General features: G+C 46.9%; 1 long non-coding RNA gene and 1 pseudogene across 1 annotated transcript; both read right to left on the minus strand.

Annotated features, from left to right (window-relative positions):
* Positions 1 to 3,176: 3,176 nt before the first annotated feature.
* LOC103690562 (uncharacterized) lies at positions 3,177 to 15,075 on the minus strand. The gene is made up of 2 exons (XR_010054843.1): positions 13,987 to 15,075; positions 3,177 to 7,884 (listed from the first exon to the last, which is right to left on the minus strand). It is a non-coding gene; the product is annotated as an uncharacterized LOC103690562 (long non-coding RNA).
* Positions 15,076 to 15,983: 908 nt separating this feature from the next.
* On the minus strand, positions 15,984 to 16,454 carry Rps10-ps8 (ribosomal protein S10, pseudogene 8; annotated as a pseudogene).
* Between the last annotated feature and the right edge of the window lie 386 nt (positions 16,455 to 16,840).

A 16,840-nucleotide genomic window follows, 5' to 3' on the forward strand; every position in this document is an offset into this window, starting at 1 on the left:
CCTGACTCAAACCACTTTAGACATAATGGTTCATATTGACCTCTAATTTGATGGGTCCTACTTGAAGCTTATAGTTGTGGAATTTCCTAAGAGTAATAGACCTCCTAACGTACAGAACATAACAGGTTATGTGGTCAGCATGACCCTGCTCTATCTTGAGGTATTTTTCTGCATCAATGGCTGGCAAGCATCTTACAGAAATGATATGAAATAGCTGACGAGCATGGAACAAAATGGCTACAACTGTACAACTGTGTGGGGAGGGGGGGCGCTTATGACGAGTATAAAAAAAAGAGAGAGAAGCCTTTCCTAAGCCTAACCTTTCCTCTCTCCACCCCCTCCAGGCTTGCAGAGACCAAAAAGAAACAATGATACAAAAGAGATGGCACTGAGCAGTTAGTCAACTCTGTGGCCCGAGTGATTACTAAACTGAGTTCTTTCTTATCACTAAAGGAAACGCTGGTGTTGCCAGGGACTTTAACCAGGTCTAGCGGATGTGATAGTGTTCAAGCTATGGTGTTGGAATCTGTGGGTGGCAACCCTACACCGAAGTGCTGTGTTTTGCTAATCCCCGCAACTCAGCCTGTGGAGTTCTATCCGGCCAGACTGGATACTGAAACCCTGAAGTAATCCAAACTGGAAGTGCTGGAGTTTTCAAGTAGCCAGAAGTAGGCCTCAACCAGTAAGCAGCAGGAAGTTCTTGTGTGAGCATCATAGTTCCTTGGCTCCTCTGTAGAAAAATTCTCTTTCCTCTATTACTACTTCCTTACTTTAAAACGAATTGCTTACAGGGCTGGTGAAATTGTTCAGTGGTTAAGAGCACTTGTTGTACTTGTTGCTCTTGTGGGAGACTCAGGTTTGGTTTCCAACACCCACATGGTGATCCACAAGCTTCAGTACCTCCAGGTCCAGGAGAGAGTCTGGTGCCCTCTGCTGGCTTCTGTGGATACTGCACACACGGTATACAACACACACACACACACACACATATGTATGTATATATATATATATATATATACACACACACACACACACACATATACATATATATTCATACATACATTCAGGCAAAACACTCATACACACAAAACAAATGTTTTTAAAATCTTATTAAAGATATTTTGGGGCATGCATTATGTGAGTACAGGTGTTTGTGAACCCCGACACCCTAGTGGGTGAAGATCAGAAATCAGCTCTCCTGATATAGCTGTCTCCTGAGAGGCTCTGCTAGAGCCTGACAAATACAGAAGTGAATGCTTGCCGCCAACCACTGGACTGAGCATGGGGACCCCAATAGAGGAGTTATAGAAAGGATTGAAGGAGCTGGAAGGGGCTGCAACCCCATAGGAAGAACAACAATATCAACCAACCAGACCCCCCAGAGCTCCCAGGGACTAAACCACCAACCAAAGAGTGCACATGGAGTGACCCATGGCTCCAGCTGCATATGTAGCAGAGGGTGGGTCTTGTTGGGCATCAGTGCAGGGAGAGGCCCTTGGTCCTGTGAAGGCTCGATGTCCCAGTGTAGGGGGATGCCAGGGTGGGAATGTGGGAGGGAGTTGGTGGGTGGGAGATCACCCTCATGGAGGCAGGGGGTGGGGGGTTTCCAGAGGGGAAACCAGGAAAGGGGATAACATTTGAAATGTAAATAAAAAAAATCCAAGAAAAGAAAAAAATGTCAGCTCTTACCTTCCACCTTGCTGAAGCAGCCTCTCTTATTTCTGCTCCTACTAAGTGCTTCAGGCTAGCTGGCCATTGAACTTCTGCCTGACCCCCCCCCCCGCCCCACCCTGACTTGTCCTGTAGAAATGTCAGGACTACAGATGTAGGCCACTGCATCAGCTTCCTATGTGGGTTCTGAGAACCAAACTCAAGTGCTCCCACCCACTGAACATCTCCACAGCTGCTTCCTCATGTTTATAATCTCTTAGCTCCGTGTCTGTTTCTTGCGGAGATCAAAACCAAGACTCCAGAGAGTGGAGAGGTGGCTTAGCAGAAAAGAGTAACTGTGGCTTTTACCAAAGGTCTGGGCTCAGTTCCCAGCACCCACATGGCAGCTCTGTAACTCCAGGGACTCCAAACCCCTTTCACCCTCCGAGAGCATGAGGTACAATGTATACATACAAGAGACACATGCATATAGACAAATACTCACACATTTAATATATATATTGATTGTGTGAGTATTTGTCTATATATATTAAATGTGTGAGTATTTGTCTATAAATAGACAAATATGTGTGAATATATATATATAATCTTTTAAAAATCAAAAATGCTAAGGCACCAGGAAAACACAAGTTGACTTCAAAGGCTCTAGTCTGTGTTGGGCTAAGTCAGAGAGTTCTTTCTTGGTGCCTGTCCAGTCAATAAACCAATCACACTGAAGTTCTGATTTTACTCATAAGTGAGTTTCCTGCCTGACATCTGGGGATGGGAGCCGTGGGGGTTTCACCACATCTTGAGACAGAAGATAGATCACATTAACTCTTCTGACTTCCTGCCTCTGAAATGCTCCATTTCCTCCCATGATGCCCTAGGCACAGGCAAGGTTGAGTCATATACGGGGTCAGAGCTCATTCAGTGCAGTGGTCATAAAGTTGGGGCCGGTTACTCTTTATTTGTTTTAATTAAAGTGTGGCTCACTGGGCTGGTGAGATGGCTCAGTGGGCAGAGGTGCTCGCTACACGAGCATGAAGAGCTGAGTTCAACTGCCTGGATTCACATAAAGTTGGAAGAAGAGAACCATTTCCACAGAGTTATCCTCTGATCGCCCTACAGGTGTCCCCACATCAGAAACACACACACATAATAATAATTTTTGTTTGTTTTTTAAGACAGGGTTTCTCTGTGTAGCCCTGGCTATCCTGGAACTCAGTCTGTAGATAAGGCTGGTCTTGAACTCAGAGATCTGTCTGCCTCTGTCTCCTGGGTGCTGGGATCAAAGGTGTGTGCTGCCACCATCGCCTGGCTAAATATTTTTAAAATGAATTGTAGCCTGAGATTAAAATTCAGTCATTTATCTTTAAAGGTCTATTTTTAATAAAGTGGAAGTGGGATTTAATGAAGACATTGTAATATAGCCTTAAGCAGACAGTGCTTAGAAGTGCTCAGAAGACAGAAACATATACCCAAAACCATGGATGTGGGCTTCTTAAAGACAAGTCACCTTTGGGGAGGGTTTAATCTTTTTATTGTATAGTATAATTGATTTAATTTTTAAAAAATTATAAAGCTTTAAAAATCATAAACATACAGTCATACAACTACCACTACAATCAAGATAAAGTGGGGTTTTTTTTAATTTTTTGTTTAGTTTTCTTTTGTTTATTTCGTTATGTTTTGTTGATTTGTAAGACAGGGTTTCTCTGTGTAGCCCTGGCTATCATGGAACTCCATCTGTAGACCAGGCCTGGAACTCAGAGATCCAACTGCCTCTCCCTTCCGAGTGCTGGGATTACAGGTGTGCAGCCCTAAGGCCCCGGCAAGATCTAATTCTTACGAAGTTAGGTGAAGCCACTGAAGCCTGACCTCCTGGCATGCTGAGAACTTTCGGCTGAAGGAAGTGTGACAGGTGTCCTCTGTGGTACCTGGAAGCCGAAAGGAGTGTGAACAAACAGGCCTTGCTAAACCCACCCACCCCAGCATGTTCTCGTCACTTAGACTTCCTCTCTGTCCAGCCATTCCACACAGCTGTCCATCCATTTCGTCTAAGCAGAGAGGTCCAGTTCTCCCTGTGTCCGTGTGTCTTCTCTTCTGAAGGTTCCCATTTCACATTCAATTTTAGTCAATAAACCGTGCACCCTTTTCTTTCAGCAAACTGCCCTTTGTTATAGACGTATCAGTTGTAGACCTTTGCCATGGGTGAGGAAAAGAAGTCTTTGGGGAAAGGGTGTGATGGTCCGTCCAGTGGGGAAAGTGCTTGCCATACAAGCCTGACCTGAGTTAGACCCCCTGACACTCAGAGGAAGGTGGAGGAGTCCTATGATTGCCACATGGGAGACATGGCATGGGTGTTACCCCTCACACAGTGCTCAGACACATCATCGTCATCGTCGTCATCATTGTCATCATCATCACCATAATAGCAATTTTAAATAAATAAATCTTTTCTTCCTTACAACTCCATTGCTTTGTCTTTATTTATTTAAGACTAGTACCCACGGGCTTCCTAACGGCTTCTAGAAATACCTCTCATAGCCATAGAGCACACAAGTAAACCGATACCTGTCCAACTCTATCCACTGTATAAGGGAAACACTAGGAAGAGGGAGGTCAGATTCCAGATACCACCAGGGAGTTCGTTAAATAAGTGGTTATTCATAGACACAATAGAACATCTTCAACTAAGAAAACAACGATGTTCTGATACTAAAAGAAGTTTAATATATGTCCAAAGCAATTGCCAAACAGAATCCATGGTAACGTGTTACCAAACTCAAGGCCACAGTCTGTACCCCAAGGAATCAAGTTCAGCCACCCATCCTTGAGGATCCAATTCAAACAACCAAATTAGTAGTAAAAATGAAAAGGGAGATGTATTTAATGTGGTCACACCAGGAAGAGGGACAAAGAGATCCAGTGGCGTTCCGTCAAGCACATCTGAAGAGTCCGAAGTCCGATTAGACTTTAAATAGAGTAGGGATACTCAGAGCTAAGAGGTCCCCACCAAGGTGGGTCCTGTCCTTGCCTAGACTTCACACTTCTCCTGTAAGGTGTCTGACAAGCTGTAAGTCTATCTTCTCGGAGAAAAGCTCTGCTCTGACTGAGCCTTTGCCTCCGCCCAGCGTGAGATTCATGGGCAAAATCTCTGCTTCTTGAGGTCATTTTTTTTTCCCCCAATAATCTGATAGACTGAGAAACACTAGCCTGTCTTTAAAATATCTTCATTCCTGCCAGGTCAGTTGCTATAGTGGATAGTAATGATGATAACAGTAATGTCTGTGTTCAGGGGGCAAAATCTGAGGTTTCAGGAAGACATATACATCAAACCATCATTAGTAGTTAATTGCTCCATGGGGGAGTGCTGTGCGGAGGGGGTTCTGGTTGACTTCCATCTCCCAAGAACATATACCTATATTATTAAATATATTTTTTTAAGCTATACTTTTTAGCACCTAAAATGTAGAACAATAGGGTTTTAAGGAAGGGTCTTGAAAGCTGGTGACAGTGTAGCAGATGGGTGTGTCTGTCTTGCAGACAGATGTCTTCCATTTATAAGGTTGTTTAAAAATTCAGACTCGGGGGTTGGGGATTTAGCTCAGTGATAGAGCGCTTGCAAGGAGCAAGTTCGGTCCCCAGCTCCTAAAAAAAAAAAAAAGAAAAGAAAAGAAAAAATTCAGACTCATCTTGTTCGCTGACCCAGAGCACAGCAGACTAAATGTTTGACATGGGAAAATTCTTGAGGACAAAGGAGTTTATTCAAGCAGAACTGACAGCCAGGAGCTGTCTTATAATCAGCAGAGACTGCCTGCTTGCCTGTGCTGGGGGGAGGGAAGTCAAGGGGAACCAATCCGGGGGCAGGAAAAGACCCTCTTTTTGGGTTATGCCTGTGCCTCGCCCTTGGGTTTGTCCGATCATTGCAGTGGTGGCTGCGAGGGAGAGCAACTGGAAAGAGGTTTCTAGAAGGACCCCTGTATGAGTCAGAAGACCTCAAACCCGGAATGTAGTTACCAGAGGAAGGCATTATCGTGAACAGGAACTCTGCCGTGGAGATTAGCATAAAACCCACCTTCCAGACAGGTGTGCTAGTCCATGCCTGGTGTCCCAATACTTAGGGAGTAGAGGAAACAATTTGAGGTTAACCCGGTCTACATAGCAAGATTCTGCCTTGAAGTTCCTTTGTAAGAACAGTATGTTCTCTTAACTGCTCAGCCTGATAATTAATGCTGGAAATCAAACTCAGATCCTTTGTAAGAGCAGTGTATACTTTTTTTTAAATCTCTCTGTTTCTGTCTGTCTCTGTCTCTCTGTCTCTCTGTCTCTCTCCTCTCTGTCTCTCTGTCTCTCTCTCTGTCTCTCTCTCTGTCTCTCTCTCTCTCTCTCTCTCTCTCTCTCTCTCTCTCTCTCTCTCTCTCTCTCTCTCTCCCCTCTTCTTGAAACAAGGTTCACTAAGTAGCTCTGACTGTCCTGGAACTCACTATGTATATGTAGATGAGGCTGAGGCTGGCTTTTAACTCCCAGAGATCCACCTGCCTCTGCCTCCTGGGCACTAGGATTAAGGGTGTGTCATCACCCTCCACTGCTTTCTGTACCTTTAAATTCTGAGCCCTCACTCCAGGCTCAGAACCTAGAGTCATCTAAGAAGAGAGCCTAGGTAGGGAATTGCCAAAGTCACTTTGGCCTATGGGCATGTCTACTGGGGATTGTCTTGACTGTTAATGGAAAGTTAAGATGGAGAAGACCCCCACTCATTGTGGGCGGTACTATTCCCTAAGCAGGAGGTCCTACAGATGAAAGCTAGATAAACAGAAAGCAGCAAAGCAAGCAGCCATGTATTCTTTTCCCATAGCTCTTGACTGTAAATGTTTTAAGTTCCTGCCTTGATGTCTCCACAATAATGGAGAGTAACGTAGAATTGTAAGTCAAATATACCCTCTCTTACCTAAATTGCTTTTATTTGTTCCTTGGCTCCTTAATTTGAGACACAGTCCCACTACATAGTCCTAACTGACCTAGAACTCTGAGTAAGCCAAGCTGGCCTTGAACTCACAGAGATCCTCCTGCTTTTGCCTCCTGAGTGCTGGAACTGAAGCCTTTTGGCACCTGGCCCAGGCTAGTAGTTTGACTTTGTGTTGTTGCTGTTGTCTTGTTTATTAAAGTTGGTTTTGGTTGAACTATTTTGCCAGGGCAACAGAAGTGAAACTATGCCCGGTTACACCCTGTAGGTGGGACTCATAGGACTTTTCTTAGGGTGTATGCCCTTTTGTAGATGGCTTGTCATAAAAGGCTCACCTAGTGATTACCTCTAGATGTGGCTCTCTGGTGCCCAGATTACGTTAAATGACAGGCCTGTGTGAGCTCTCCTTACCTGCCTGCAGTGTAACTCCCTTCCTCGGCTCATTGGCTGGAAGAGTGTGACTCAGAAAAGAGAGTGAAGGTCAGTGTATCTCCTGGACAGACTTTGACACATCCTGTCACCTATGCTTCCGGGCCACTACCTGAAACTTTATCTGCTTAACAAGGCAACCTTTGTGTACCAATGCAGTCCCTCCTCTGATCCTCCCACTACCCATCGACATCCATCCAAAGCCTTCAATCCCTAGTTCTTTCTGGAAAGCAGAATGTCAAACTCTGACCCTTTGGTTTCCTGTTTTACATGACCACTGTGCACATGCATAAAACTGGGATCTTTTCTCTCTTCTTCAGTTTGCCTGCTATCAACATATCCCAGAGACTTAAACTAATAGACATGCAAACAGTAGAAAGAAAGCTTAAAAGCGCCCGCGTACATGGTGCCATCCCCTTCCTTTTCATGACTAATTCATTGGTGCACCACATTTTACTTACCCATTTGCTCACTGATGTACACAGACTGCTAAGTCTAAGTTTTACCTCCTGTCATGCAGAGTGTTGCTGGGAGCATAAGAATATGAGTATCTCTTCGAGGCTCTGCTGGCCATTTTGAGAGCATTTACGCTAGAGTCATTCTGAGCTTTCCTGGAACAGGCCAGATCACCTCTGAAACATGTAGTATGATGTCACAGTTATCGCAGGTTTGCAAGCTGCTGTCTGCTTGTCCGAGTATGATTCCCATCTTATCTTTAGCTCACTTGATTCACAGCCTGCAGGGCAGCAGGACAGTTACCTCATGCATGGACAGGAAACCAAGGACAGCTCTCACTGTGTCCAGCTCTTCTACACCTTAAGACATTGTTACTCCTACTGGGTGAGAGAGAGAATAAAAACACAGTTTTTGAGCCAAATATGAAGCACGCTTTAATTAAATACTGGCCAAGATGATGAAGTGAGGACAAGACCATTCCAGGGTTCCCTGAAAATGACAAAGAGTCTTATTTTTCCCCCCAGAGGCTTATAAAGGCAAACCTATAAAGCTACAAATTTCCCCCCAGGTCCAATCAGGAATGAGCCTATATCCTGATGTACTCCTGCCTACATCCAATCAGGGCAAGCATCCTGATGTATTTCCTGTTACATACCTCCTGCCTACGTGTGATCAAGCACATCTGGTGTAGTTGGGTCAGACAAACTTGTTCAGGGTAGCCAAAACATGTGGCTTGTTATCACAGTAGCCTCCAGTATTTCGGGAAGAATCTATTCTTGAGCAAAGGGGCTTACAGGTTAGAGGTATTGTTGATTTATGGATCTCTTAGGCACGGTAATTAAAACTCAAAACATAACTTTGACTCTCACAATCTCTCTCTCTCTCTCTTTCTCTCTCTCTCTCTCTCTCTCTCTCTCACACACACACACACACACACACACACACACACACACACACACACATACACTTCTACCTGCTGGAGTGTATGAGTATCCACATCCATTTCTTTTTTTTTTTCCTCTTTTTTTTTTTTCTCGGAGCTGGGGACCTAACCCAGGGCCTTGCACTTGCTAGGCAAGTGCTCTACCACTGAGCTAAATCCCCAACCCCTCCACATCCGTTTCTTAGTTGTAGTCTTGGGTGGACCTTCTACTTGATACTATGCTATTTCAGGACTTGCTTTTGTGTGAGAGCCTATCTTCGTGGCAGCAGACATTTGTCTGTCCCTGTGTCTGGAACACAAACTTGCCCACCGACTTCCTCCTACCAACCAGCTGGGTGGGCCAAGCACTGATTTCTTTTTTTTTTTTCTTTTCTTTTTTTTTTTTTTGGAGCTGGGGACCGAACCCAGGGCCTTGTGCTTGCTAGGCAAGCGCTCTACCACTGAGCTAAATCCCCAACCCTATGACTTTTCTTTTAGAGATTATTAACATACATCAGAATTACCCACAGAGTTTACTAAAAGAAACAATTGTGTCACGGGGGCAGAGGGTTGGTTCTTCCACCCTCCACCTTTGTCCAGATGACCCCACGGATTGCTTTACTTGTGTCAACCAAGACCAAAAATCCCCTGGGAGAGTGGAGCTCCCCCTGGGTCCCTAAGGACAAGGAACTTGGAAGAAGTACAGGTGAAGAAAGAGGGAACCTTGGCCTCCAATTCATACGCAGTTGACCTTTAGTGGTTATTTCCAAAGAGCAAGAGTTCCGAATGTTCTCAACACAAACATAGAAGGCTGAGGTAATTGGGCGTTCTGATCACTGGGTGTGAAAGAGCTCGTTGGCTCTTAGTGTCGAAATATACCACCAGTTCCTAATTTGCAAGAGTGGAAGGGGTTTGCCAAGGCAGGCCCCTCTCCATCACAAGAGAAATGTGAACATCCTAAGCCAGCCTCCCACACTGAAGTTCTGTGTCTCTTACTCACTCCTAGACTGACTCTGAAGCCCCAGCCTCAAAAGAACCATTCCTACCCCCTTTAATAGCAGAGGATCCATGAACCTTACACTCTACTTCATTTGCATATTAAAAGACTTGTCAGTGACTGACCAGGCTCACCCCACCTTGAGGAAGGACATAAGGGTTTAGTGGCCTTGCCTACCACCTCTTCCTCTACGGCTCTGTTTTCTCAAAGTCCGATCTAGGGCTTTGAAGTGTTTGGTAGGAATGGAGTCACTACACCTAGAAATTGTCTTCTGCCATCTAGGACAAAAATACATCTTTAGCAAAGACTGTAGGGACAAATGTCAACCGTGGATAACGTGGGAGCTGATGGCAACCACTGGTAAGAGCCTTCCTAATGACCTACCTCTTCCCCACCATGCTGCCTGCCTCAGAGGGGCGTCCCAGCTTGGCTTCTGCTACAAACAGGAGGGAGAAAAATGGAATAAATAGAATGTAAGTGGACTGTTGGGAAGGAGCATGGAAGTTCCCAAATGGGCAAAGTATGTTGCCACCACAGTGGAAAGGGGTTCTGAGGCACAGGAAAGATTATAGAATAATAGTTTTCGTTTTTCTTTTCAAATATCTACTTATTTTATGAGTACACTGTAGCTGTCTTCAGACACACCAGAAGAGGGCATCAGATCTCATTACAGATGGTTGTGAACCACCATGTGGTTGCTGGGATTTGAACTCAGGACCTCTGGAAGAGTAGTCAGTGCTCTTAACTGCTGAGCCATCTCTCCAGCCCAATAGTTTTCTTAATAAAGATGTGGTGCACACCTTTAACCCCAGCCCTTCGGAGGTAGAGGCAAGAAAATGTCTTGCAGCTTTTTGGTTGAGTTTGCTGCTATCCCTGCGTTAAGCACCTAATAAAATTTAGGAACTGTCATGGCTACTGAGTGTTGGGTATACTAGGAACCACCAAAAGTCTTTTGCCCACATTTTGGAGCCAGGTTCCTCCCTGCCTTCAATGACTCAGAGCCAATGTCCTATCATCACCAACAGCCAATGCAATGTATCTCCATGGTCACCAGAAGCTGTACCCATGCCCCACCCCCTATAAACTCAGCCTTCATGATCTGGTCCACCACTGTCTCCTTCCCTGCTCGGAGGCAGCCATCTTGTATCCCTTCCCACCCAATAAATCTCTTGCCTGAACTCTGTTGTGTTACATATGCTATTCCCAGGGAGTGGCACTATTGAGAAGGTGTGGCCTTGTTGGAGGAAGTGTGTCACAGTGGGGTGGGCTTGGAGATCTTCCTCCTAGATGCCTGAAGATGCCCAGTCTGTTCCTGGCTTCCTTCAGATGAAGATGTAGAACTCAGCTCCTCCTGCACCATGCCTGCCTGAATGTTGCCATGCTCCCACCTTGATGACAAGGGCCGAACGTCTGAACCTGTAAGCCAGCCCCAATTAAATGTCATTTTTAAGACTTGCCTTGGTCATAGTGTCTGCTCACAGCAGTAAAACCCTAACTAAGACATATGGCTTTTTGTGACATTCCTTGGCCAAGATACTCTTTCAACACAACATCCTTTCAATGAGGGCTAGCAGTTGGAAAGAAGAACCTTCAGGAGCACAGGGTTGCAAGCAGGGAACAGCCATGGATGGATGATCCCACCCATTCCACTGTGCACACCTTCAATGTCCAGGAGACCTGGAAAGGTAACTGAGGGGGAAATCCAGAAGCCACGTCCCCTGAGATGATGAATCAAATTCTTCTTAGTAAGCCACTAACTACAATGGAGGCCAGGGCTGTGGTGCACACCTTTAATTCCTGCCCTTGGGAGGCAGAGCAGGAAAATCTCTCTTGAGTTCAAGGTCAATCTATCTACATAGTGAGTTTCAGGACAGTCGGGACTGCATGCAGAGACCCTTCCTCAAATTAATGAATTAAAAATAAATAAAACATTTTTTACAAGATAGGACCTCACTGTGAAGTGCTAGAAGAGCTATAACTCATTATATAAACCAAGTTGGCCTCAAACTCAGAGATTGGCCTGCTTTGGTCTCCCGAGTGCTGAGATTAAAGGTGTGCTCTGCCATCTCTGGCTACAATGGATATAGTCACTTAAAAATGGGAAAACCTAGAAGGAAGATAGTGATGGAGGCACTGAAAATAAAATCCAGGAGCTGGGAGTGTGGTTCCGGTGTTAGAATGCTTGCCTGGAATGCTTGAATCCCTGGGTTTGATCCCCAGCTCTACCTAAAATGGGTGTGGTGACACACCCAGGTAATCCTAGCGCTTGAGAAATGGAGATCAGAAATTCCGAGTCACCCTTGGCTATAGAGTGAGTCTGAGGCCAGCTGAGCTTACACAAAGAGGTCAGAGGACTCAGGGAGACTTCCGTGGGCCTGGTGTCAAGTGTTTGAGAGAAAGACAGCTAGGAATGTAGCAGTCCACTGGGATGGGGGGCTGCTTGCCTAGTTGAAGAGCTCAACTTACTGAAAGGTAACTGAAAGCCACTGTGGAAGCTGTAGGATCTGCATTTCTAGGACTCTGGTGTTGCTATGGGGAGTGGGTTGGAAGGGCACCAGCCATGGAGTAGGCAAGGCAGTCATCAGTGGGAGAGGCTAAGAAGATGAGGGCCAGGAAAGATGGGAAGACCAAAGAGTCCAAAGGGAGCAGCAGTCGAGTGCATGCTGTGCGGGACCGGAAAGCACCAAGGGGTGGGTAGATGATTGGTAACTGGACAGGTGATCACTGCTTGTCAGTGAGTAGCAGGTTCTGACTCTGCAGATGGCCATTTGAACCCCACCCCTGCCTTCCCTGGGGTATTGTTGGGATGGAGTTTCCTTGTTTGCATTTGGAACACTCTCTATAGTGCCCCAGGCTGTCCAAAAGTAGCTGAAAGGATACCAGGACCCACATCCAGGACAGTGAAGTCATTTCTTCAAGGACCTCAGAGGAGTCCCTCATTGTGTCCCAAGAAACCTGTCATCCCTAGCCTTCTACGAGGCCTTCTGGTTGGCACTGGCGTGTGTAGCTATTCCTATGGAAATGGTCAGCTGAAAGAGCAGGCACCTCAGTCCTCTAGAGATGGGAAGGTACTGAGGACAGGCGCACAAGGAACAGAGCCTCCACAATGTCGGGGAGAAGGGGTCCCAGAGTTGGGCAAAGATGAATCTCGCCAGAGTCTGACCCTGTGAATAGTCAGGGAAGGGCAGAAAGGGCACCTAGTGTGGCTCCAGATGAAGCTGGCTTCTTCAGTAATGACACAGCTGCTGTTGACTGTGGCTCGCCCTGGCTTGGCCTGCTGCCAGCATTTCTGAGCATCTCATTTTATGCTCACAAAAGAGGCCAAGCACATCTCCCTAATTACTATTAGCTGCTGCCTTTGTGTACTATGGCCCTACTAATTGTTCCACGCCTGCCTCTGACCTCTCTAGCCTCAAGCTTTGGTCCACTGAGTCCTCACTGCCTAGTTTTGGACATAATCCATGGGCCCCTTCACCCAGACACCCCTATTCTGAACTTCTCAAGTGCACAGGCCTTTCTGTCCACATTAGGGTCTTCATAGCAGAGCCCTTCTTCCCTGGACCACCTCTCTCCTTCAACCACCAGCTTCCTTCTGGGTATCCTGTACCCATTACAGCCTTTGAGCTCCTGCATCCTCCGCATCAGCAATTCTTCTTCTGGCTCTTCCAACAGGAAGTTTCACATCCTCCCGCTCCTAGCCCTACCTATTTACCCCATGTCTTTCCATCTCAACCACTGCCCCATATCCCAGTCAGAAGAACACAGGGCTCCTGCCCAGATCCGGCTTCCCCACCCCCAACATTTCTTCTTGTCTTCTTTTCCACTGTACTCTCTCTTGTTCTAATCCTGGGAAGGTCAGGTCAGACCCCAGCATTCCTCCACTCCAGCTCTGAGCACTCTAAGGTGCTCCCTGAGTCTCACACATTGTCTCCTTCCCAGGGAGAAGACAGACAGCCCCTTCTCAGAACACAGGGGCTTCTATCTTCTGAAACAACAGAATCACCCAGACAATAAGCAGGACACTGACTGGTCTGCTAAGTGAAACCGGGTACCTAGGCAGGATGTAGACTGTGGTGGGTTAAAAGAAATAGGGGATCAAAGAGCGAAGACAGTTCTGCTAATGTTTAAAAAAAAAAATCCCAAGAAACTAGTCCCAAAGTAGGAGAACTTGTGGCCAGGAGGTAAGAGCATGCAGTAGAACACAGAAAGACAATCCCTACATTGTGGCCATCCTCCTTCAGAAGGTGCCAGTCCCACCCCTGAGGTCACAGCTTAAGAGGTTCTGAATGTATAGTCAGCAGCTTCGGCTTGGCTATTTGTGGGTACCTAGATCTGGGGCCCCACAGCTTTTCCATCCTGGGCAAGCAGGCATACTCGATTGCAGCCCCACTACGCCTCCAGGTCTTCTAACAAAGTGGGGTCCCAGGATAACTTCTCTAATGTCAGTCTTACCCTCTGACAGTCTGTTGCCCAGTGACAGAAGCAGAAGGTGGTCCCCCTAACAGACATAGGCCATGATTCTAAGTCCATCCCTCCCCCATCCCTATTTCATTCTAGCCTTACCTCAGTCCTGCACGGTCAGCTCTAGACACTCAGTGCCCCCTCAGGACTGGGAAGGGAAAAAAGGGCCAGGCCTCTACAGGTGTGACTTCAATAAAGGAGGAAGAGGCCTCTGGGTAGATTCCAGAAACACCGCGTGTATGGCCCAGGGACAGAACCATAGACAGACAGTTGCTTCAAGGCTGCTGTAGTCTCTGCATTTGCAGCCCCAAAGAGATTCCCTTTTCTTGTGCTGGTGTACATTAGCCAGGGCATTTCACAATCAACTGCTGTCGGAGGCAGAGGGTTGGAGCCCCTGGCTCCCCTCTGCATCCCTGTGAAAATGGCTGACCGAGTCAGACCTTGAAGAGCACAAGTCCAAGCTGTTCTCAGGCTGAGGTCATGGGTGGGGGAGGCGGGGCAGGCAGAGGATTACAGACCACGTGGGCGGTTTAGATCTTTGTCACACTAGTTGGCAGTTTCCGTCCTCTTACGCCCAAGCTTCCTTCTTGGTTCTCTGCCCGGCACAGGGCTGTGGCGAGTATGCAGCCAACTGCAACCTATGACAGCACCAGACAGGGTGTGAGCGGTGTTGGTCCATGGTTCAGACAGTCAGCACTGACAGAGCCACCATCTCGGCTTCGCAGGAGCGCTCTCACACCAAGGACTCTCATAGCTGCTGAAAGACCACCCAAAGAGCACACTAAGGCATGGACACGGGCCTCATGTAGGAACTCGAGGCATGACTTGACTGGGCATGGGAGCTGAAGAGTACAGGAATCCTCGAATATTCTTCAAGCTACCCTGACTCTCTAGCAGGTCTGCAAGTCCGTGCCTGAGAACCGCAGCTTTGAGACACTCAGATACCCTTCCCACCCAAAGCCGCCTTTCTCCTCCCCACCCCCACTGACCTCAGCATCTGAAATTAGAAACTAGTGCTTTGGGTTAACACAAGACCTGACATAAGACCACAGGCTCTACACAGACACAGGCACACTGTGGTCCGTGAGAGTGCAGAGAGATCCAACCTTGGCCTTCTGAGGAGCAGGGTGGGAAAGAGACAGATATGGAACAGGCCTGGTCTTCCCCAGGCGGCAGATAAAGAGGGGACCCGGAAGTCAGGCTGGTAGCACCCTTCCCATAAGGCCTTGCTCCCTAAGTGCTCACCTTCCCCCGGGCCTTCCGTCACCACTTTCCAGAGCTCTACTTCTGCATCTGAGAAGTGAGCACGTATCTGAGGGTTGTGGTTAGGACGAACTGCGACAAGATAGGCGAAGTCCTTTCAAGGGAGTTAGACACAGATGTAGACATAAGGAGCCGAGCAGCAGTAACTGCCTTAGCTACAGAGATGCCTTTCCCCTGGTGGTGAAGCCTGCACAGCTGATCTTAAGTAATCACACATAGCAGGCTGTTTCTCCCCAGGCCTCTGGTTGCCTTGCAGAAGGCTGCCTTCTCCCTGAGTGTTCATGCGGTCCTCCCTCTTGTGTGCACCTGCACCCTAAGCTCCTCTTCCTATCCAAGTAACAGACTCACAGATTAAGCCCACCTGAGTGAGCTCATTGAGCCTCCTTCCAGATAGGCCTTGTAGCGCCATACTCTAAACATGGAGGATTCAACACATGAGGGCTCTTTGGGTTTTTTATTATTTAATTCATTTATTTTCAAAGATTTTTGTTTATTTATTTTACGTATGTGAGGACACTCGCTGTCTTCAGACACACCAGAAGGGGGCATCAGATCCCATGACAGATGGTTGTGGTTGCTGGGATTTGAACTCAGGACCTACTGGAAGTGCAGTCAGTGCTCTTAACTGCTGAGCCATCTCTTCGGCCCATTTTAGTGCGTGTGTGTGTGTGTGTGTGTGTGTGTGTGTGTGTGTGTGTGTGTGTGTTTAGATCCCCTACAACCAGAGTTACAATTGTTTGATGTGGGGATTGAGAACTGAACCTGGATCCTCTGCAGAATTAGTAAGTGGTTTTTTTTTTCCTTTAAAGTTTATTCAATACAACATAATCTCAACTTCACTGAGGTGGCTGACCACGTCCACTGTCAACAGAAGCCCCCTCTAAACTGGAATTCTGTCGCTGAGCCAGTGGCAGCCTCAGCTTTCTTGTCAGCTCCAGGGGGCACAGCACTCCTTCTGTAGGTGTCTCTGTCTGCCTCCCCTCTTGTGAATCTTGCTGGCCCGATCACCCTCTGGACCTTTGGGCCGAGGCTGCGGCGCAAGGTGGCAGGCACGATCTCCGGAGGTAGGTGCAGGTAATCCCGGAGATACTGGATGCCCTCATTCGTGAGGTACCAGTAGAAATGTCTCCAAGCAAACTGCTCCTTCACGTAGCCTCGAGACTTGAGAGACTGCGTGGCCTTCATGACGTGAAGGTTGGGCACGTTCTCGTCTGCCAGCTCGGGGTGTTTGGGCATTGTGGACGTCTTTTTTGGCAACCATCACCCCTTCCTTAGATGGCAATCCGGTTCTTCTTAGGCATCAACATCGCAGCAGCTCTAGTAAGTGTTCTTAACTGCTACATTATCTATCCAGTTCTTTTTTTTTTTAAGATTTATTTATTTATTATAAACTAAATATACAAGCACTTGGAAGGCTGAGACAGGAGGGCTCAGTCATGAGTTCAAGGTCAACATGTGTACATTGCCTCAAGGAAGGAAAGAAAGAGAGTGAGAAGAGAGGCAGGGAGGGAATGAATGGATGAATGAATGATCCTTTCCCACTTAGTTTTCTAGCTCTCCCTACAATATACCTTCCTTTCTTCAGCTGCGAGTCTTTTTTAAAGATATATATAGGTACACTGTAGCTGTCTTCAGACACACCAGAAGAGGACATCAGACCCCATTACAGATAGTTGTGAGCCACCATGTGGTT

The sequence above is a fragment of the Rattus norvegicus genome, chromosome 9 (genome assembly GCF_036323735.1).
Source record: "Rattus norvegicus strain BN/NHsdMcwi chromosome 9, GRCr8, whole genome shotgun sequence".
Taxonomy (NCBI): Eukaryota; Metazoa; Chordata; class Mammalia; order Rodentia; family Muridae; genus Rattus; species Rattus norvegicus.